The 23,824-nt window shown below is 41.3% G+C and overlaps 1 protein-coding gene across 3 annotated transcripts in view; it reads left to right on the plus strand.

Annotated features, from left to right (window-relative positions):
• The first annotated feature begins 12,080 nt into the window (after nucleotides 1-12,080).
• The window catches only part of cdk18 (cyclin dependent kinase 18), a 57,999-nt gene continuing 46,255 nt past the window's right edge, over nucleotides 12,081-23,824 (plus strand). The window contains exons 1-2 of one of the 3 annotated variants that reach the window (XM_031730303.2): nucleotides 12,081-12,202; nucleotides 12,289-12,440. The gene's annotated coding sequence lies outside the window, so the exon portion shown is untranslated. Of the gene's footprint in view, nucleotides 12,441-12,562; nucleotides 12,661-23,824 lie in introns of all 3 variants that reach the window. The other 2 variants (XM_039612429.1, XM_039612428.1) reach the window with 2 other exon arrangements.

The raw sequence follows: 23,824 nt of genomic DNA on the forward strand, positions 1-23,824 counted from the left end.
GCACTCACACTGTGGGATTTTGGTTTCTCCTAATTCAATAAGTAGATTAAAATGTTATTTTTAGAAGCAGTTGTTTGAACCATAGAGCATACTGAATCCATGAAGTGTTACTGGTCATTGTGTGACTGGGAACAAATATTCTTGCCGTTGCATCTTACAAACACTCAATTTGGGCGTCTGCAGTGTAACTGCTCATTTCCCCTTAAACAGGATACAATGGTTTAAATGATGTTCAGGACCTTTGCTCCTGGCATTATGTGCAATTGTTACCGCCGGCATTAAGTGTATTCTTCTCTAACTCTGAGGTGAATGATGCACCTCCTTTTGGTGACAGCAGAATTTATAAAGGTTTGCCATGAAACTCCCGTGCTTATGTTCATTTGTTGTCTCAAAAACCCATCCCACAGATGCTGCTAATTTGATTTTATAATAATAATAATAATAATGGATTGGATTTCATATAGCACTTTTCAAGGCACCCAAAGCGCTTTACAATGCCACTATTCATTCACTCACTGGTGGAGGCAAGCTACGGTTGTAGCCACAGCTGCCCTGGGGCAGACTGACAGAGGCAAGGCTGCCATATCGTGCCATCGGCCCCTCTGGCCAACACCAGTAGGCGGTAGGGTAAAGTGTCTTGCCCAAGGACACAACGACCAGGACAGAGAGCCCGGGGATCGAACCGGCGACCTTCCAATAGCAGATACGCTTCCCAACCCCCTGAATCACGGTCGCTCCGACCGTGTGAACAGTAGGTTTTTCTGGAAGGACATTATTGCCTCTTCACCTTCTACCTGAGCCAAATCAAATGGCATTGATATAGATAAGAGCCTGCTGCTGAAAATACCCCTATCATTATTGGAGGTGCTGCAACTGTTTAGAGAGAATAGAGATCTCCGCAGGTTTAAGAGACAGGAGGTGTATTTATCCTTCTGCTGAGAAGAGGCACACTGCAGCATCTCATCTCTCATTGCACTGTTCAGTCTGAAGGGGAAACTCCCCCATCTGTTTCCCTGCAGGGAAAATGTTATTTGGCTGACTGAGACAGCTTCCACGATTGTAGCAGCCAGTGATGGTGGGTAACGTGTGTCTGTCCATGTGCGTGCTGTCTCTTCAGTTATTTGGAGATGATTGTGTAATGGGTTGCAGTTGAAAATAGGAAAATTGTACATGAAGTGCTACACTAACAGAAAAAGGAACAAGGAAAACTGGTTCTGTGTAGAAAAACTGTATGTTTAGAGCAGCCTGAGTATGGCCTGGGTATGTGGCTCATTTCTACGTATGAGGTATTTGATCCCCACACAACCACAATGACAGCTTGGTCATTGTCAGCAATAAGTCAGACTTATTTCTGGTAGGGTATTGGACTTCGCCAAGGCTTCCTTTTGTCAGCTATTGTGTCTTCAATGATGTGCACGCTGTACTGATGCTGATGAGAAAGCTGAGCATAAAAATGAAACTGAAATTTGAGGACTTCCTTAATCCTACTGAGATATCTTCTGTAGAGGAAGAAAAGTCCGGAGCAAGGGGACTACAAATAAACGTATCCATGACCGTTTTGGATGGAAGGATTTTTTGCCAAGTGGGAAAAAGGTATCGTGAGAATATGTTACTTAATCACATCATCAAAATGTCTTTTGCTGGGTTGACTGTCAGTACCCTGTGAGTTTAAATTTTTATGATTATTGAAGCATGTTTATGTGCTTAACATGATGAATTTTGTTCGTTGGCTCACTGGAAACTCTTGTCAATGCTGTTTTTGTTTTCTGTTTCCGGGTGCCTTCCCAGTTACTGCAGCCAACTTTTGTAGCATGACCTTCCATCCTCAAGCTTCCATAGAAGCCAGTAGACTCAGCAGAAATTACACTGTCCAGTAGCACCTTCTACACACACTTAAGTAGTTTTATTATTACATAATATTAGATGGGTTATTATGAAAAGCTGACATAAATGGATTTTCACACAAAGAGGTTGTTATTGTGAAATTTTAATTCCCTTTTGCAAAGGGGTCAAACAACAATACAGAGCACAACAGCACTCTGCGTGACTTTTGAGAAAGAATAATAACAAGAACCAAATCATTTATAGAAACAAGTTATCTCCCTGCTATGGTCACAGCATACAATACGGACATTCCATGCAAAAAAAAAATGGCTTTCATAGTCGACTATATCTTGTATTCAAAGATTATATAAATGATGCTTTAGGAACCTCCCGTTCAGCCAGGTCAGCTTATCACACACAACGGGAGAATCTTTAAATTTTCCATCATTTTTTCATCGTCACACAGGTACATCATGTTTACAAAAATGGCACAATCAATAAACTTAGAAACATCTAACCACGTTTTAACTTGAAGCAACACTGAAGCAACTGGGCTTATAAAAACATCAGCAGAGGAGAAAGAGTTAAAATGAGAAACACAATTAATGCTGGAATAATAAGACAGACTTCCTTAATCTGTGGCTCAGTTGCTACTCTTCCACATTTAAAGGAGCCAGTTAAGGTTGGTTCGGGCATATGACCAGGATGTCTCCTCGAGATTACATCTCTCAGCTAGCCTCGGCTGGCATGGAGAAGGTGGCTGGGAAAAGAGAGGTCTCGGCTTCATTCCTTAGAAAATAGATGGATGTGTGGATGGATTTGTTTTTTTTAATCCTAAATGTAACATTTTTTAATGAGGTTTTAATTAAGAATTTAATGAAGGTTTCTTATTCTAAATCCACTTTCCATTTATTTAGGTATTTATTAATGCATTAATAGTTCATTTAGAAATGTTTACTTATAATTTGGCTTTTTATTGTAAATTAAATGATTAAATATTGAATTACTTCATTAATGTCTCTCAAATGATTCAGTAAAGGACTAGATGTTACAATCCCTGATAATGCATTGCTTCAAATGGAGAAAGTCTTGAGGGATGGCTGTTATTAGGAAAGGCAGTCCAGAGACTTTACCAGCGGGACACATCAGTGTGTGCCTCAGCTTCATAGGGTGTTTCGGTCTTGTATCCCAAGCTAATCTGCCCTTTTTTTTCTTCCTTGGTTAGGTTTAGGAATTAGAGATCTGATCTAGATTATCATATTAATATTTCTGGCCACATCCTCAGTAGTGGACCTTGGATTCATCAGGTGTTTCGGCCATTATCACTAGACACCCTCATCCAAGGATGCCTTCCATGGTTGATCAGGCCCGGAGTGTGTCACTGGTTTATGTTAAATTCTTATTTCTACTACTTTTTTCTGGTTAGTTTTCTACAATACTAATAATTACCTTTTTAATATTTATGGAGCCTCACTTCTTCAAAGGGATAGAAAAGGTGATAGAGAGAAGTAAGACAAAAAAGACAAGATAGGAGAGAGCAGAGAGGACACACCTCCCCGCCGGATCGGGCTGTACTCTCTACCTCCCCACTGCCTCCCAGAAAAGGGAAGTAGAGCAGAGGGGAGAAGAGCGGAACATTTTTCTTTTCTTTATTTCTCTTTCATTCCTCCTTTTGGTTTCACTACCATGAGGTTGACTGCACAGCCCCCAGGAGGCCCTGAGACAGCTGTATCAGTCAACCAGCAAAATTTCTAGTGTTTTCTGCCCTTTTGACAACCTCTACTAAGGCAGGCCCACCACGGGTTAATCAGTCCTGGGCGTGTGTCTCACAGTTAGCTGACTGCCTTTGCTGCCCAAGTGTTGTCAGCCCTCTTTAGCCACAGCCAGTGACTGGTCCTCTCAGCAGTGTTAGCTAATTCTTTTATAGCCTGACATTGTGCCTATCCTCTGATCCCAATCTCTCTAAGCAGTTTTGCTGTTGTACTGGCAACAAAGCCCCTGTACCCCACTTCCACCGGGCGCACCTTGATCTTCCAGCCTCTGTCCTCTGCCTCAGCTGCCAAGTTGGCATACCACAGCTTCTTACGCTCAAATGCTTCCTCAATTGCATCCTCCCACGGCACTGTCAGCTTAAAGACGTAAACAAGTTTTCGGAAGTTAGACCAAAGGACTATATATTATAACTATATTATTATATTTTTATAACTATATAAGTCAACCATAACTCAAATTGCTTTATTTTGATGTGCGTGACTCTCCTGATCCTCCACAATAAGCATTTTTGTTTTGCCATTAAAGAATTTCCCAGGTGGACATATTTTGTCATATTCTTTCATCGTACTCTACGTTTGAATGTCTCTAAAAATGTCCTCGAGCCAAATGCTTCATTTTGCAATACATGCTAATTAGTTGGATCTGTTGCAAAGAGAAAACAGATTGTGCTGTGCACATTTTGTTGTGATTTTGTAAGCAGATTTTCCAAACATCTGCATTTCCACAGATATACAAGAGTGTGGTCTCTAGCATCAGTATTTCTCTTTGAAAATTTAGTTTGTCTTCAGAAAAACCGTATAGATGAATGTTTGTTATCGCTATGCCTGTAACTGTGCATTCAGCCAGGCTTGAATGAAAGGATAAGAAACAGAAAGCGAGATCTCTGTGTTTGCTCATCAAATATGAAACAGCCTCCTTGGTGGCAGCAGCTCCCCAGGATAGATTTTAATTTTCTGTAATGCTGTGTGCTTGTACACCATCTTCTTCTGTGTGTGTATGTGTGTTAATGAGTGAGTAGGAAAGAAAGAGAGAAACTTGCCTGCTACTGAAGGACAAGGGCAATCCAGTGTGTAAGCGTGTGTTTCCATCTGCTACACGTGTATGTGTCTTTATGGCAGTTCAGATGAGTTACAACCAACATTATGTCATTTTTAATTTCATTGGAATAATAAAATGAATGTTTGCTACCTTATTCTGCACAATGAAACACTCGCCTGCATTGATTGGTTTTTTGTCACTGCAGAGGACAAATGTGAGTGTCATGATTACATCAGACTTCAGCGTCATTATCAGCTTCACTTTTTTTTTCTTTTTTTTTCTCTTAATATAAGTTAATAAACCTTGATGTTTTGAGAAGTGCTGCATGCTGGGTTGTGTTAATCATTTGATTCAAAAGTGGATTTTTGAGATTTCCCTTGTGGGGGTGTGTGCGATAATGCAGAATGACCGATTGTAAACAATGTCCACCAAATGGACTGGACTATATAGATATAGATATACACTCCCAACTGGTGCGTCTGTATTCAGTAAAGGTCCCTAGGCTAGACTTCCATGCTAACCAAGCCTACCTCAGACATGAGCAAGAGACAGAAAAATGAAGCGATACCAGCTCGGACGTCGCCCGGTCCGCATCAGGTGTTGAGGGGCGATCGTGGCTCAAGAGTTGGCAGTTCGTCTTGTAATCGGAAGGTTGCTGGTTCGAGCCCCAGCTCGGACAGTTTCGGTCGTTGTGTCCTTGGGTAAGACACTTCACCCGTTGCCTAGTAGACTAGTAAAAAAATGACATGAAAAGTGATCATCCATCAGTTCATCTCAGTTTTTAAAGCTTCATTTCTCTAAAGATACTAAAGATTATTTTTAAATCGTTTCTTGACAGAGTCAGACTGAATGTAGTGTAAAGCGCTTTGGGGTCCATAGGGACTAAGTAAAGCGCTATACAAATACAGGCCATTTACCATTTGAGGAACCAGGACACACTGAAAAGTGGGCAACTGGAACAAGAAGGCATAAGTGGGCAAGATATGAAAATAGGTTGCTGTTGGAATGCTACTACGCAAGTAACCTCAGCGGAAGGGGTTATATGAATAGAATGAGGGACCTATGAAATCTCCAAATCTCCATTGTTTTGCTGTCAATCTGGATGACAGCAAAACAATGGAGATTTGGAGATTTCATAGGTCCCTCAGTAGCTCAGTGTTTCAAAATTGCCGACCAACCTATGCACTGCCTGGATTGATTACAAGAAGGCCTATGACTCAGTGCTTCACAACTGGATCCTGGAATGCCTATAATTGTACAAGATCAACCAGACCCTAAGAGTCTTCATCAGGAATTCAATGGGGATGTGGCATACAACACTAGAGGCCAACTTAAAGGCCGCAGCACAAGTCAATATCAAGTGCAGGATCTACCAAGGAGATGCTCTGTCCCCAATGATGATCTGCATAGGCCTCAACCTCCTCAGTCGGCTCAATGACAAGACTAGCTACGGATACAAACTAAGAAACAGAGCAATTGTCAGCCACCTCCTCTACATGGATGACATCAAGCTGTATGCCAAAAGTGAACAAGACATTGATTCACTAATCCACACTACCAGGATATGGGGCAATGACATTGGAATGTCATTCGGATTGGAGAAGTGTAGTCGGATGGTAACAAAGAGAAGGGAAGTTAGTCAGAACTGAGGGCATCGAACTACCAGAAGGCAACATTTTGAGGACAGTTACAAGTACCTGGGAATCCCAAAGGCAACAATGAAGAAGCTGCTAGGAAAGCTGCAACCACCAAGTACCTGCAGAGGGTCAGGCAAGTCCTGAGGAGTCAGCTGAATGCCAAGAACAAGATCTGGGCTATCAACACCAATGGACTGCCTGTGATCAGGTACCCTGCTGGGATAATAAGCTGGCCAAAGGACATAGAAGCTCCTGACCATGCATGGATTGTTTCATCCCAAGTGCAGCAAGCAGAAGGAAGGAGGCTGGGGACTAGTGAGTGTACAGAAATAGCTATCAGATAGACGTGCCAGAGGAGAGCTGTAGAGGGGATGACCATAAAGAAGAGAATTTGGAAGGTTAACCAAGTGGCTGGCACACATTGAAGACCTTAAGCATAGGGAGAATAAAATTTCACACTGTGAACACCACTAAAGCTATACTAAAGTGAGGCCTGCTAGTTTAATTTCATTTAATCGGTTTTATTTGAAAAGGGATGATGTACAATATAAACAGAAATCTTGCCATTTGATGAATTATACCAGAGTTTGCTTAAAGCTAATTGGCATCTGCAGTCCATTGGCAGGTTACATGCAAAGATCACAAAAATGTCACTGTGAGACAAATGAGGACACACACACAGCATTGCACATTGCTATGTGCTTTATTGTGTATGCGATTAGACACTTTCTGTCTGAGCAGCTTTCCAGCTGCCACACAACTCTCCCCTCCAGTCCCGGCAGCATTCTTTAAAGGCGAGACACGATTCGATGATGGAGATCAGTCAGCCTCCCCTGACACCACACCCTGAACACTGCTCCACACCTCCCCTGCAGCTGAGCCACAAACCACACCCCGCCAAAGTTATTCACACAACAAAAAATAAACTAGTGCACACATCTGTCAAATAGATCAAAACCATAAAATTATTGGACAAATAAGAAATTAAGTCTGTGTCCTCATCATAGATTTTTTTCTGTTTCTCATTTTTTTCTGTCCAAATTGTAAAACAATAAGAAATAAACAAAAAAACATCTACACTATATGAATTTAAAGTGCACATAGAATACATAAATATGCGACTGGGCATCAGTGTAATTATTATAATTTCATTGCAATAAAGACAGATTAAACAAAGAGAGAACAAACAGTGAAAACTGAGTGCAAGGCAGCAGCAAAGAACTCTAAAGGCATTTATTTTAATTCTGTAACAGGGTAATTAATCTGCTGTGGAGAGTTCAGTAGTTCATTGTTTTTTCTTTTCCACCTTCAGGATTCATTCTAGAGAAGTGCAGCTGAACTTTCACCTCTAACATTTTTTTCACCATGTGCTACAAAGTTCTTTTAAAAGACTCTCCAGCTGGTCCTACAGCATCTGACAAGCCTCTTTTTGGAAAGTCTGACCTTACTCAATATAGCTTGTACATGTGCAAGGCTCTGAGGCTGTCAGCATGTGAATGCCCATCACTGACGCAGACAATCCTCATCATGCTTGACCTCAGCTGCTCTTCTTTACCAATGGGAGCCGCTCAAAAATGCTAACATAATGTGGCAATACTTTACCTCAAATTACTCTAATCCAAGATACTGGAGATATGCATTTAAAATCAATAGGTAATTACATCAATGGTGATAATAATTCCCTTTTTACAACCTACTAATTGTGTTTAAAGATGTAACAAGACGTGTTGAAACTGATTACAGTTTTGCAATAAACCAGTAAACTGTAGAATCTGGACTATGGAGAGTCGCAGAATATGACCTTACAGTCACTCAGAGACTTTTTCTTTATCAGCTGGCTGTCTTGCAGAGAATATGAGAGGTTTTAAGCTAGGTATGTTATTCCCACCTTTATTTGTCAAGTTTTGCATCAAGGTAAATAGGGCACCAACAGAAGCAATCTTTGCATTAAGATTAGAATTGAAGTCTGTTAAATGTACATCAAAGCAGTGGTTGATGTACACAAAAAGTACTCAATTAAACTAACAAACTCTAAAAATGAAATCTAAAAAAGCATTAACAGCACAATATTTCCTTGAAGTGTTAAAAAACGACTTGTTTTCCAACCAACGGTGAACAATCAAGGGGGACTGGTTAACTCCATTGCTGGAATCTGAAGGGTACAAGATAAGAGGTGGCTAATGCAAAAGTTCTACATAAACTTGAATGGACTGACTTCTTTGTGAAATATTAGTTTTATTACCTGTGTAGTTATCCAATTGACTCCTTAAATATTCACTGTGGCCAAAAATGATCTTAATTATCCTAAGATGTCACTGTCTGAAACTGTGTATAAAAGATGGATGTGAGTGCGATGACGCTACCCAGTGGTTAGTGAGGGTTCATGACAAGCAAGAGCTGAGACTTGGATACATACTCATGAGCCACCAACTTCTCGGTAATGATAGGAAGGAATGTGTTTTTTTCTTTACTTTTTTGTTAAGCCACTTAAATCTGACCTATGAAACATTCAGCCACGAGGAAGGACCTGAGAGATGAATCTACTGTTCAATGAAGCGTCTTCAAAAATGGCCTCATTAAAATGTAGCAGTTTTATTCCATCTTTTAAACACAGTCTGTGATCAGACAGCATGGAAAGAAACAACTCACAATTCTTCTGTACGTAAACTCATTGTTGCGTAAAACCCCAGTTGGGCTTGAATAACTACTCCTGCACAACAGGTTATGTTTTAATGTTACTGCTCTCATTAATCACCATGGTGTTAAACACACAACACAGTGACCTGCCACAGCTGCTCTTTACATAACACAATCTATCTGAAATGTCTACAAATGGAATGTGATAGCAGTCGAGTCACCGCTGCCAGAATGACTTCAGTGTTACCTAGAGGGGAGAAGGCGTTACTAAATTTGTACATTCACAACAGAGAATGAGAGATCAGAAGAAAAAGGAGAAGAATCATAGGGTTAGGGTTAGATTCCCACTGGGAAAAGGGTGGTCTTCTGAATCACTGTGATAGTGTCAAACTGAATTCAAATCAGTGTAGCCACAGTTGGATTATGAATGAACATTTGATTGATTTAGCCTGAGTAATGTAACTTCTGTATAGAAAGGATGGGCATGGTTGTGTGGCTTTTAATTGTATTCTTTCTAATGGCCAGCAGGGGGCGACTCCTCTGTTTGCAAAATGTTCTACTTCCTTTATCTTTGACTGCAGTAAACACTTTCCTGATGAGTTTCTGGGGTCATTTAATAGTTTCTTCTATTCACAGTCTTTGATTAAGTGTCATAACATGGATCAGACCTACTGGATGTGTCATGGTCTTCAAGTCCTCCTATGCTGTCTCACTTTTTTCTCTTTATTGCACGATCTCTCATTCTCCCTGTCTATCTGAATGTTGGTGTCAGTGTGTGTGCTAACCACACACTGTGTTTCAGGGGTGGGTCCTACTCTGGTTTCCCACCCTCAGAATCTGCACACCTGGAAGTAACAAATTCACCTGTTGGTTATTACCTGAGTCTTCTACTTAGGAGGAAGGAAGACCTTCAGCTGATGCCTGATCATTTTTTAGTGATGGTGCCTCCTTACCTGCCTGTTGCTGTATTTTTGCTCTGTGACTTTGTCTAACCTTCTGTTCTCCTCTGTGCAGAAAACCTGGAATCGGAAACTGAGTGAGTTACCAAGAGAGAGATTCCTGAGAGAGGTTTATTCTGTGCATGTGTTTGTGGGAGCCCAGGCTAAGCTAACCTTGAATCTTCCACCTTTAATTACTGTAAATAAACATGCTGAACTTTTCAGTAGCTCTTCCATGGTAGCTGGACCCTGGCTATGTAGAGCTTTATAAATTAATGATAGAATTTTAAAGTGGATGCTGAATTTCACTGGAAGCCAGTAAAGGGAAGAAAGAATGGGAGTGTTGTGTGCGTGCCTTCTAGCTCTTGTTAGCAGCCTACCTGCTGCATTCTCAACCAAGTGAAGTCAGGCTAAGGAAGACGGAGATGCACGTAACACAATAGTTACAATAATCACAGCAGGAGAGAATCCAAGTGCGTACTGAAAGTTCCAAATTGTTGAATGACAGTAAATGTTTAATTTTTGCAATACCTTTGCAAGACTGGATAAACTTAGAGATGTAAGACTCAAACTTCAGATCGATTCAATTCAATTCAATTTTATTTGTACAGCGCCAAATCACAACAACAGTTACCTCAAGGCATTTTATATTGTAAGGTAGACCCTACAATAATACACACAGAGAAAAACCCAACAATCATATGACCCCCTATGAGCAAGCACTTTGGCGACGGTGGGAAGGAAAAAACTCCCTTTAACAGGAAGAAACCTCCGGTAGAACCAGGCTCAGGGAGGGGCGGCCATCTGCCGCGACCGGTTGGAGTGAGAGAGAAGGAAGACAGGATAAAAGACATCATGGTCAAAGATGATACCATGGTTTTGCTTTGAGAGGGGGCTGATATAATGACCGGCCTCCTTAGAGAAGCTGTCAGGACCAAACACAAGAACCCGAGTTTTCCCAGGGTTGAGATGGAGGAAATATGGGGACATCCAATTCTTAATAGAAATGGAGAGGCTTTTGAGGTTGTTTTGAGGCTGCTGGGCTTAACAGAAAAAATTAAAATAATTATGATGAAACCCATTTGAGAACATCACTGTGCCAGTGATGCGAAAACAGTTCTATAATCCATTAATAAGAAAAAGGTTGCTGAAAAAGTGAAATGGAAAATTCACCTTTGTCTAAGTGCATAAAAATATCATTAGTCATTTTCAGTAAAGTGGACTCAGTGAGTGATGGCAGTTTGAAATGAATGGCAGTTTGGAAGTAGGCCTGTAATTCTCAAAGGACAGAACTCTAGGAAGAAGTTGTTTTAAGCAGAGGAAGACATGGGCTCTTTGACCCCTAAACTGGGTGAGTGGCTCCAGCAGATCCCAGGAACAACATCTGAGTTCTCTGTCCAGAAGAGCGCAGTCTCAGGCCTCTGGCAGAGGACCTGAGATTGAAGGGCAAAGACTGTTGCTGGGTGAAATTATCCATGAAATTATTCATTCAAAACCACCTGATTTCTTTGGCCCCTTGCTAATTGCTGCATTTGCCCATAGTTTGCATGGAAGATGCTGACTTGTCTGCCACGCTCGCTAATTAACCACTAAGCAGTATTTAAAAAATGAAGACATGTGAGGCAAACAAAAAAAGTAAAATCTATGCCCTGCACACATAATTTTTTATGCTCATCAGCCATTCTGTGAGATGTTGTGTTTTATTACGAATTATTATAGAAATGTTCCATTACAGGTGAGCATTTAGAGGAACATCCTGAAACTTTCCTCCAAGGGAACAAGTAGACCCAAACCATGGCTCAAAACTTCCCCACAGCATGACAGATTGACAAAATCCCCTCACTGTGGGGGTCAGTGTTTCATTTTGTTCCTTAAAGAGTTAGAGTCACGCACACAGACACTTTATGTGCAGTACATAGAAACAAGGATATTGTGCATCTTCAGATTTACACACAAATATGCACTGTTATAAGCATTCTTTCACACACAGAAACACACACACATGCTTTCATAGATGTCGCCATGCCAGTGTGTGTGCCCTGTCAACACCACAGGCTGGCTCTGGGGGAGGAGGGGGAGGGGGAGGGCTGAGAGGCAGAGGCTCGTGTTTTCCCGAGTGGTAATTGGCAGTCGCCATACCAACGAGGGAGGGCCAAAGTCAGAGATTGGTGGGGGAGGAGTTGCAGGCTGATTAAAAAGCCCTCCTCAGCAGCAGTTTCTCCTCTCCTGAGCTGTCTCACTGTATTTCTGTGTCTTTATTTAGTCCTTCCTGTTATCTGGCCAGTGAAGCGGCGCTTTGCGTGGAGGACGGAAGGGAGGGTGGAAGGGTGAGCTGTCAGAAGGACTGGTGGACAGGTTGGTCAGTTTCTTTACCCTGCCATGTCATCTGTCCATCACTGTGGTAGAGCTGCCTGCATCCTGTGGATTTATCTCTGTTTAAGACTGTGAGTGACACCTGGGAAGGCGAGGAGAAACCTGAGAGACAGGAGGCAGGAGGCTGCTCAAATCCCCTCCTCACCTCGCCTCTCACTCCCTCCATCTATCCATCCATCCATCCTCTGTGTGTGTGTAGATGACCTCTGCTCTTCTGTAAGTAAGTAGCTCTGCTGCAGCCACATCCACTCACAATGTTTATTAATGGCAAACAGACTTCATAGCCCCGATCAGGGGTTCAGGGAAAGCATACTTACATTTCTTTTTTTCTTTTTTCCTTAGAAATCCTCATTAGCTCACTGGATCTCTCATTCAGTAGCCGTAATTTGCCACATAAGTCGTCAGTTTTGGTTTGTCGCTTTGTGTGGTGCAAATACAAGGTCAGACTTAGAGACTGTTTACCCATAATAAAAGCTGCTATTACATAACATGCTCTAAGAACAACAGGTACTGATATGAGGAAGCATTTTTCTTAAAGTTGTACGTCTGTACAATAACTGTAGCTGCTACAAAAATAACATCTGAGCACATCTGAAACCCCTGCCTACTCCCACCTCTCCCCTCAAGGTCTCTTCTCTGTGATCAGCTTCATGCATTAGTACTCACATGTAACCTGACACAGTGATAGCTGTGATGTAATAAGGACCCCTCACCCCAATTTACAGAGATCCATCTACAAACACTGTACACACTGCACTGTTTGCCCATAAGGGCCTGCAGGTGTAATTGTGCATCTGATGTGTGTGTATGTGTGTGCAGACCAGCTTCTCTTTTCCACTTCATTGTCACACGTTGTTGAATCATGCAGAGTTAAGTCTGCAGCGTTGCTGCTGTGGCATCACAAAAATAACTGACTGTAACATTTTAGTGAGAAGTTTTACGTCTGCTTAAGTGTTGCATACTGAGCACGCTAAGAATGTGAAGTCATTATTAAATAGTTTAAAGTCTTTGCAGGCGTCAAATAGCTTCGACTTTAATTCGGTTTCATTTTTCTGCAACTGCATATAATGACATACAGTTGGCAAATGTTTAGTTTGGCAATAACTGATCTCCCCTTATTCTGGACAGCAACTATAGGCTGGCCTGTCATGTTTGCCAGGCTTTGATTATATCAAAATAGCAAAGTAGTGTCTGCAGGGCAAAAAGTTATCAAAACACCTCAGTAAAGGTGCAGAGGCAAAATGTCTGTTTTAGTTACTCCAATGTTACCATTAGCTTGCTGCCTACTGTTGTACCTTAGTGCTGTGTGGATATTAGCTGCCATTATTGGTAACCTTAAAAAGCTATTCAGGACCAAAATATACTGAACACAGAGCTGCAAGCAAGTGTGAAAACACAACCAAAAATGAATCTTTGAACATGTTGCTGAGCCATCCAGGTCATTATAATCCTAAGTGGTTGAGTTAAAGGCAACTGGACTCCTTTTTAGGTGCATGAAGATGTTTCATCTCTTTGAGACATTTTGGTTACACAACCTGCCTAATTCACCCATTTACACAAACACTTTTTTCCTCTTGTCAAAAGATATTTGGCATGCAGACTGGAGCAACCAGGGATGGAACCACCAACCTTCCGATTAGCAGATGACCTTAGCTTTTGAGCAAGACGTAGCCAGAGGTGCCTAATAAAGTGTCTGGTGAACATAAATATGTAGCCATAGACACATCCTAGCTTTTTGCAGGGTACTTTGTTGTAAAATAGATTACCAGGTTACAGTTTTAATGTTAACTCTCTATCTGGCTAGCTAGTAGACTCTAGCTAGAAACTCCCATTAGCAGTTTCTAGCTTACCTGGCAAACATGCTTATTTTTGATTTGTTAACTGCATATGTGTCAAGCAAAAATGAAGTGCAAGTGTAGCAGTGGTGACTCAGAGGGGTCTGAATGGGATGTGAAGGCTTACCTTTCTGCATGCAAGACAGCAGCTTGGATGTGAATAAAGTGACATTGCATAAACAGTCACTTTCTTTCTAATATTCAAGTGTTTAACGCTGAATTTGTCCCATCGCTCCAGAATTAATCCAACAGACCAAACACAACATTTGCTCCTTCTTTTCTGTATTCTGTTAGTCTTTGTTAGCTTCATGACAGTTTCCCATTTCAGATGACATTATCACATGCCTCACGTGGTTGTGGGGTTTTTTTTTTTAACAGTTAACACTTTGCCTCACAGAGAGGTTTTTATAATTTGGAAATCATCATCATGTGTGCAGCTGAGGCACAATAGTAATATTTACATAAGCAGCTTATTATTGAGTTCCTAATTACAGAGCTCTAGGCCCACTCCGCCATGATAATGTGAAGATAGACCTTATCATATTGAACAATAGCCATGGCACCAGCTCTCAGAGATGAACAAACACACGCAAACATTTGGTCAAACACACCAAATGGAAGACCGCTTGCATTTCACACAGCACCAGGCCTCTCTCTTAACTAATGTGATGAAACATTAAAAGATTAAATGCTCCAGCAAGCCAGAATCTTTTGTGCAAATATATCCACCGTGTCCGTCACCTGAGACTCCATTTGTCTTTACTGTGTCTGCATTATTACAAAGGCTGTATTTCATTCGTGTAACCTGTTTAAACAGGACGTGGCACAACACCACTTTGTTTCTTTGTTTCCATGAGATGTACAAAAAGTTATGTTTACTCGCTGTTCTCATAAATCATTTGTCAATCTTTTATATAGTACATTTGTAATCATAAACTAGCAGAACTGCCTGACATCATTACCACAAATGTGCATCATATTGCAAGTGGCTTCACATGAATGCTGGGCTGCTGGTGGGACCTTTAAATAGGATCTTATATAAATCATGTTCACATTTTATAAAGTGTTATAATGTTCCAATATGTGGACAAACTGAAAACTGTCAGTAGATTGCATGTAGCAGTCAACTGAATTCTGTTTTCTTTTATAATAATCTGAGCTACGGTGGCCTCACCTGGCTGACTAAAGCATATTGTCCTACAGCGATCAAAAACATTAAATTAAATTAACTCATAACTTTCATTTAACTGATAACAGACTCCAAGGAATGAGAGATTAGGTGAAAAATTGATATGTCTTCATATTTTGCACTGTCACTGTGCAGAACCGTATGTTACTAGTTAAAAGGGCTGAACTAGTGCTGCACAATTATTGCCAAAATGATTATCTTAATTATTTTTTAATTAATATTGAGATGATAAACATTTGTCAGATTATGTAATGGGTTTAGTGACAAAAACGTTTTTATTCCACATAACACTGGTTTCACATCCATATTGGGGTGACATTCATGGTAATGTATACATTGTTGCATCACATAAAACTGATGACGCTTATTCACCTAAATTCAGTTTTATCTTTTAGAAGAAAAATGTAAAAATATAATTAGAAGAACTGTATCAAAAACAGGGAATTGTTTTCACTTTTAGATTCTCTTACATTCCTGTTGGTCGCATTGGAAGGCTGGCCCTCCCTGAGCCTCGTCCTTCCAGAGGTTGCTTCCTGTTAAAAAGGAGTTTTTCCTTCCCACGGCCGCCAAGTGTATGCTCATGGGGTGTCATTTGATGGTTGGCACGTTCTCTGTATTATTGTAGGCCCTTTGCCTTTCAGTAAAAGCTGCCTCGACACAAGTGTTGTTGTGAAATGGCACCACATAAATGAAATTGAATTTAATTATTTAAAACATCTAGACAAGGTATGTATTCACCCGACCTACGTGCATCTATTAGAAGCTCAATGTAAAGTCTTTCACTCTGTTAACTGTGCCTGCATTATGGATGTGACTAAAACCCATATCAAAGCACTCAACAGCTGTATGACAGCTGTACGTTGACCATTTTCCTGAAGCGTGTTCCTCACTGTGTTTAATGGACAGATGTCTTTGGCCAAAACAAATCCGACTGCTTGGTGATTTCAGTGTGTCTTAGTGGGCTGGATGAATTGTAAACCAGCTGTACAGGCTCATCTTTATATAAGCCTGAGTTGATGTTGTAACATTCACATTAGTTACCTTACATTGTTTTTAATTGCTTTCATGCAGTAATTATACTGCAGCCTGTGGTGGCTTTCCAGGCAGCTGAATAAATCAGTTGTGTTTCTTTACAGCACAGACAAAGCTCTAGACCACTCTGCATATGATTTGTTCTTGATCACTTGTGCTCAGTCCAAATTATTTCCAAACAACAGATGACGGTCCTCTTCGAAGGACAAACTCTTCACCGTCTGCCGTTTGATTTTTGTTTTACATAGTGTTACTCTTCCAGACTAGTACAGGAAACTTCAAGGTGCACATTACATGATGAGAGCATCATTTGGTTTTGTTTTGTTCTATTGGTGAAGCAGACATTTTCAATACCGCTTAGGTGGTAGAGTGCATGGTCAAGTCAATCAGAAGGTCGGTGAATCAAATCCTGGCTTTAATAGTCTATGTGTCAAAGTATCCTTGGGCAACATACTGGACCCCAAGTTGCCCCTGATGCATCTATCAGTGTGTGTGAGAGAGAGAGAGTGTGGATGTTAGATAAAAGCACTGCATGAATGCATTTGTGAGCATTATAACACACAGTCAATATATGAAATGGTCAAATTTCACAAGCATTCACAGACTGCATGTCAGATTCTGTCATGTGCACAGGCAGTAACCACATACTGCATCGTGTGCAGCTCTGGCTGCTGCTGCTGCCAAGGTCACACTAAATTATTATTATTATTATTATTTTTAAAAGCCCTAAAGGACCTAAAGTGTTGCTGGGCATTCTTACCTCACTCACACCCATCACGCTTCAAATGATTGTCACAGGTGTGTGGGCAGCGCTTTTGCAGCCTAGCAGTCCAGCTCATTTAAATGATCCACCCTATCTCAGGCAGCCAGTGCTTTTTAAAGAATAATGGTTGTTTTCAGGAATGTTGGACAAAAGCAATTGTTGTGACAGGCTCCTTCTCGAGGGGGGGTTCGGTGATGGCATGGGAAAACTGACATCCAGGATCTGCTTCCTTCTCTGTTCAGGAGGATAAACACTTTAAACTGTGAGCTCAGTTTTGTATTTGAACACTCTGGGTAATTGCAGGGCTTTTTCTCAGAAGTTGCTACAGTGCTGCAGCTGTGTTGGCTTATTAGATTCCCCCCTTACACACAGACATGTAGAAGACACCTCTGGAAATGTGGTGTGAGATAAGCTGTGAGTCACCGAGCTGCTCCTGTCAGAAACCTGACCAGAAGCTGAGAACCTGAGGGAAGAGTCTCAAAAGCACCCGAATAATCACACACACCAGGTGATGTGAGGCAGTCTGACAGGTGTGAATGTCTGAAACACGATTCCTGTTTCTGGCTTTAAAATGTGTTAATTTCGCAACCAAAGTTTGTTGGTTTTTGCTCGTACAAACTGAAAGAAACAGAAGATGCATAAGGCTAAAAATCACATCTAGCAGCCCTAATCTGAAAGCTAACATCTCTCAGTGAAACAGTGTTTTGAGTATTTGCCCCCTTTCTTAATTATTTTTGCATAGATTTGAATGACTTTGTTTCTCAGCTGTTTCTTTTGATAGTGGCATGATTTGTTGCTTTCTGAGCTCTTCTAGCAGCTTCACTTTATCAGACAGGTTTTATTTAAGTGATTTATTTCTGTTTAAGGTCTGGCAGTAACCAGGCCTGGGTGTGGCTAGTGACACTAGTGGATGTTGATTGGTTAAGCTATATGGACATTGAATTGTAGCAGGTACAACGCACAGCTCCTTATCAGGAGTGCGGAGCAATACCAAGAGTAGTACACATGACCTGAAAGATAAGCCTGAAACGTGCCCTCAGTAATTCCTCAAACGGCGTTTGTGAGATAGAAAGCAACACCAGTGTCAAATAAAGCGTTCTCCTTTGTATGGTGCCGATCAGAACGCCCTGACTAAACTTAACATTTCTTTCTGTCAACAGGAAGTCCCTCACTCTAATTTTGCACTGAGCCTTTTCGGCCTCACTCGAGTAATTTCATGCTTTCAGTCACAACAAATGTCCATTAGGCTGGGCTGAGCTTGTCTGAGCACGATAGCCTTTCAGTGACGCTGCTCCTTTATTCTGACTTTATAGTCTGGGATTTGTTTTTCTTCTTTGTTCTTTAGCCCTTTGTTTTTCTGTTTGGCAGCAAGATTATTTGGAGAGACATTTTATTTATGCTGCGCTTTGCATCACATGATACCACATTTCAGTCTGAATCCTGAGCACTGAAGTCAATGTGAAATCTCTATATCTTTAAGTTAACAATAAACCTGAGCTAGCCGGATGGTTTATGTTGGCTCTATGGCTTTATGTCTTTATTGTTGTTTGTGGTGGAGTGCAGACACTCGTTCTCTGTTCTTTGTAAGGATATTAACTTAACATGTTAGGTTCCCTGTTAGCCACTATACAGGTGTAGACAGTCTAAACAGATGCAGCAAAAAGGAAATCCCTTTGTTCATTCTAGATTGCTGATGCAACATTTTTACCATCATTTGTAGAGAAAATAAAGGAAGCCTGTAGCAGTCATGCAGTAATAGCATTTTGGCCTCATATTGCTTTTATGGAGGCAGTGATGACCATAGTTGGTAGAGGGGGTTGCTTATCAGCTAAGTTTGGTTATCAAAGTTTATTCATAAGCTAAACATAGTAAATGGACTGGTTCTTATATAGTGCTTTTCTGTTCGACTGGAGCACTTCAGCATTTTATACAACATTACCCAGTTATAAAAACACCGTCTTTCTACACCTAACTGCCTTCTATCAAACAATCATTAACACTTAAATTCCAATAAATGGATCAGAGACCCTTGGTGATCAGTGTCTTGTTTACGGATCCTTACAATGCAGAGTTGAGACTGGAGAGCAGTCTGGCATTGAATCTGTCATGGACTGCGATGGTAGACCGTGGGAATGTGGGGAAATAGGACCCAAATGCAGGACAGGATGAATGCAGTGCGTTTATTAAAGCGAAGTAAATAGTACACAACAATAAATTCCTGTGCGTTTCCAACTCCCGTTCTGTATCTTCACCCGGTGTCCGTGCTCCATGTGTCATGGTCCTGGGTCATTTTAACCCAGTGTTCTTAGTTTTCCTGTGGTTTTGTATTATGTTCTTTATGTTCATAGGATTGTTTGGTTTGGTATTTGGATTCCCCCTGTGTCCTTGATTATATTGTGGTGTTTGTTCTGATACCGTGTTCCCATCCCTTGTGTTCTGTTCTCCTCATCCTCTCGTGTATTCATTCTTGTTCTCTGCCTCTCTCTCTGCCTCTCTCTGTGCTCATCTCTGTGTACTCTGTGTTGTGTTTGAGGTCCACATCTTAGTGTCAGTATTTTCAGTTTCGTGTCTTCCCCGCTCTGTCATAAGTAATTGTCCTCAGCTGTGTTCCCACTTCCCTCATTACCTTCTGTGTATTTATGTCAGAGTATCCCTTTGTTCCGTGTTGCGTCGTCCCTCTAGGTTGTGTGCATTCCCTCGTGTCTTCCCAGTGCCTCAGCTCTAGTTTCTCCTAAGTATAGTTTTGTATGTCTATGTTCCTATTAATAAAGACCTGCCTTTTGAGTTATCCCCGCGTGTCCTGAGCCGTGCATTTGGGTCCTCTCTCGCCTTCACACAGCCGCCGCATGACACCGTGTCTCCGCTCCCTAGTGTTAGCGTACCCCGTGTTCGCTCATCCTCCCGCTTCCGCAATTGTGCTGGAAACAACGAAAGCAGCCATAAGTACCGTCACAATGGGGCAGACTCACACTCACTACAAACAGTTGCTGAGAAACGCAGTCACGCAACAATCCAGCGTTGATGGGAGCTCAGCCACACTGCTAAGTTGCTCCCCCGAAGATCCTGATCAGCTGCAGGTGTATCGTTCCTCCTAAGGTGTGGCCAGCCTCCCAATGGGACACACCCGGGACAGATGGTTTACAGGCCTGACAGTACCTGTAAACCGGTCCACAGACCCAGGTCCTTGACAGTACCACCAACTTTCCCTTGTCTTTTTAATAGAATTGTGTGACAAATGTTGTGACCTTCTGTGTGGTAAGGCCTCAGTTTTGGTGACTGGTATTTTAGTATTTTTTTTAGTCCATTACCTAATCATAATTAGGAGTTTTCTGTGGGGTGGGGTGGCTGTAGCTCAGCAGATTATCTACTAATCAGAAAGGACCACAAACACAGTTAGACAGTCCAAGTAATACTTGAATTAAGCCTAGAAGCAAGTGGCTACAGCTCCTTGTTTCCACATCAGTCAGAGTAGTCATGCCCCTCACTGTCTTTGTTCTTCTCACAAATATTATATTAATTAGTAACTATTATAAAATTCTACAAACTTTCCCCACTATAGAGTTATTATGAAAGGGGAAACTAGCCAAAGAGGCCAAAGCAATTTATGTGCTCGGTTGTTAAGGTTTTCCAAGCACATTCATCTGTTAGGAAGTCAGATGCAGGTTCTGGGAATGCTTTGGGGCCGACGTGGATGATATGGGAGATATGGCAAGGTAGGAGAATGCAGGGGCAACCATCAGCTGACTGCCTAAAGCAAGAATTAATTTTAAAATAAATACTAACGCTCTTACAAACACATTTGCTGTTTTATTAAAACTTCTGACTGATTAAAAAATAAGCAAAACTCTAAATAAATTAGAGGATATGATAAACAAGGAAACAGAACAACCTCTATGACATTTAACACGTGCAGCACAAACCATGTCGGCCTGGGTTACAATAGGCCAGTCTGACCTGTGTGACCTCAGTACTTTTGCTATTCACTCATGAATACAGTGGATCTACTGTTGACACGGGGCCATGGGGTGACATGTAACAGAAAACAGCAGAGTACAAAGAGATTTATTGTTTCTGTCAAACGTCTTGTCAGTTTTATCTCTATTATTAGCATTTATCTTCATCATAGAAGATGTGAACTGAGAATTTAAGAGCGATGGGAGATGAACAAAGTGATGGAAATGGCAAATGATGTGTAGCAGAAAACAGAAGGCTGCGACTGTAGTCTAGTCAGCCTTGATTGAAAAAACAAGAATAGATGGGATGGAAGCAAACAAAAGGCCATCTTTATTAAGGCTTCAGCCTGGAGACAAAGAGGAGGCGAGAATGTGACATCATATTTCTAATTACAAGTATTGTGTAATATGTCACACAAATGTTAAGCACGACAATGCTTGATTTTTCATCATTGATAAAAGGGGGACACAGACTCATAAACAAGCCCATGTCAAGTCATTCAGGCTCGACTTTGCTTAACACTGCACAGATACATGTCTGGCAGAATTGATTATCACTGTGGGACATGGAGGCAGCGGGAATGTCTGGGTTGCTATCTCTTAAGCTAATCACACTTGTTCCTGACACGACTTAAGTCAAGTCCCTATCAAATGTGCTTTAACTCTAAACTCTTCTTAAAACTGCGCTGAAGCCTGTGAAATGTAAAGAGTAAGCATTCACAGTGCTGCTTTGTCCACAGTAACTTCCGATTTAGTTAAATATGTTAAAGGACATGTTAGACTGCTGAGAGCTTTTCTTTAAGTTTGGTTTGAAGTTTCTGAGATGTACGATCGTTATGTCAGCCAGCTACAGGAAGCTCACGCTGTCATGGACTAAACACAGAAAGCTCAGGCCTCAAGGTCTAATTTAAAAAAAAGGCACAAAAGTTACAGCTTGCTTTTAAAGCTCAAATTATAAATGTTTTTAAAGCATCAGATAATAAATGACTACATGTTATCGTACCTCTGGTGGTGACAACATTAACTGTGTTGCAATCCCTCAGTTTTCCTCTGCTCCAAAGAGCTTCTAGCAGCTTTAGCAAATTGCTTTAGTTCCTCTCGGTCACCAACTCCACTTTAATTGTTTTTCCAGTAGAAGGTGGGTATTCTATCTTCTATATTCTGGATGGGTTAAGTTCAAGACTTGACCTGTTTTAACACTTAAATAACCAGTATTTAAGATTTAGTCTCCTAGTGGTGAGAAGGAAGACTGAAATCAGTGAGTACCCTTCTATCACACCTTAAGGTTTAGTCCACACAGGACAGAAGAGACTAGCAGCAACATGGAGACCAGAGATCATGAAGTGTCAAAGAAATTTGGCGACTTGCAGCAACAGCGGGTGAAACAACTGCTATAGACCCTTTCTACTAGTGCCTGCTTGGGCCGGCTCCATTAGGTGGTAGTACCTGCCATTATAGTACCTACTTGGGCAGGGTTTCAAGCAATGTGAGGTGATCTGAAAATGTGACTGCATGACACCGATTGGCTGGGCAGTGGCGTCACTGGATGAGTCATGAGTGTGTCTTCTTCCTAAAAATCAAAACCGCCATTTCTCAGAGCAGCAGGTATATCATCGTCTCGACGACCCCCATTGTGTTGTTTGTGTCGCATATAAATGACATCAAGGGACTTTCAGGCACGTTGCTATAGCAACCCTACGCACATTAGGTGCTACTTGATTGTAATGGAACCAAGTTGAGTTGAGCAGAGAAGATTGATGGGTGGGTGGGGGGTACTTAGTGGATCACAGCACGGTTTTTGTGCTCTCAAAGAACTCAGTGGGACTGTGCATTGGAAGAATTCATTCATAGCATGATGGCATTGGTTCCAGGGTGGATGAAATTTACTCTGTATTAGAGAATTACCTATACAACCAGGTTTCAACTCCAACTAGCTTTTGATGACTGTTCTGGGCTACAGTAGAAAGAAGACAGCTCACTTCCATCTAAATAAAAGTGCCTATTTGATTAATTTTACTAATATTCATATAAGGAGTTCATTGCCATTGTGATTGTTCTGTATTCAGGGCTTATTTATGTGATGTCTTAGATTATGTAACACTTTGCTCATACAGAGACGTGTATTTGATTATATGTGTGTGTATTGTTGCAGTATGGCTGGATAATGGCAGCTAAAACTTAATTGGCTGCATTACAGACTGTGGACAGCAGCTGTTTCACTGTGATTGTCTTTCACTACTCTGCGAGCAGCACTGTCACTACCATTCATCTTCTTTTAGGGAAAATGCGCGTGTGTTTGTGCACGTGTGATGGTGGGTGTTGTGCAAGCAAAGGTTTTTTTTCAGTCTATATGAAGCAGTGGAGCACACAATAATTTAACCCCAGGCTCAAGGTCAGTTAAGAGCGCATGAGCCATCAAACGAATACACAGAAGACACTGACAGACATGTTCACGTGCTGAACTCTACTCCCTCTGTTTCTCACACACATTGAACAGAAAGCAGAGAAAAGCATGTATGACGATGATTTTCACACATGAACAACATGTGAGAACATGGCATGAACTACATAGAAAATAACAAAGTGGAGTGTGATAACAAGACCAACCTTGTGGAATGCACATATACAGTACAACAAACAGTTTACCTTTCCGCTACATGTGCTGTTGGTGTGCAGCTGGAGACGTTCTAGCAGAGAGAGTCATGGTATTCAAAGAATCCTGAACACAAATCTGTGGGAGACTTCAAAAAATGGTGGTTACCTCTGCCCCTCGAGAGCTAATTAACAGCTGAAATATATTAGCTGTTCCACTGACATCGGTGCATGGCAGAG

This window comes from Oreochromis aureus, linkage group 5 (genome assembly GCF_013358895.1).
Source record: "Oreochromis aureus strain Israel breed Guangdong linkage group 5, ZZ_aureus, whole genome shotgun sequence".
In the NCBI taxonomy this organism is placed as follows: Eukaryota; Metazoa; Chordata; class Actinopteri; order Cichliformes; family Cichlidae; genus Oreochromis; species Oreochromis aureus.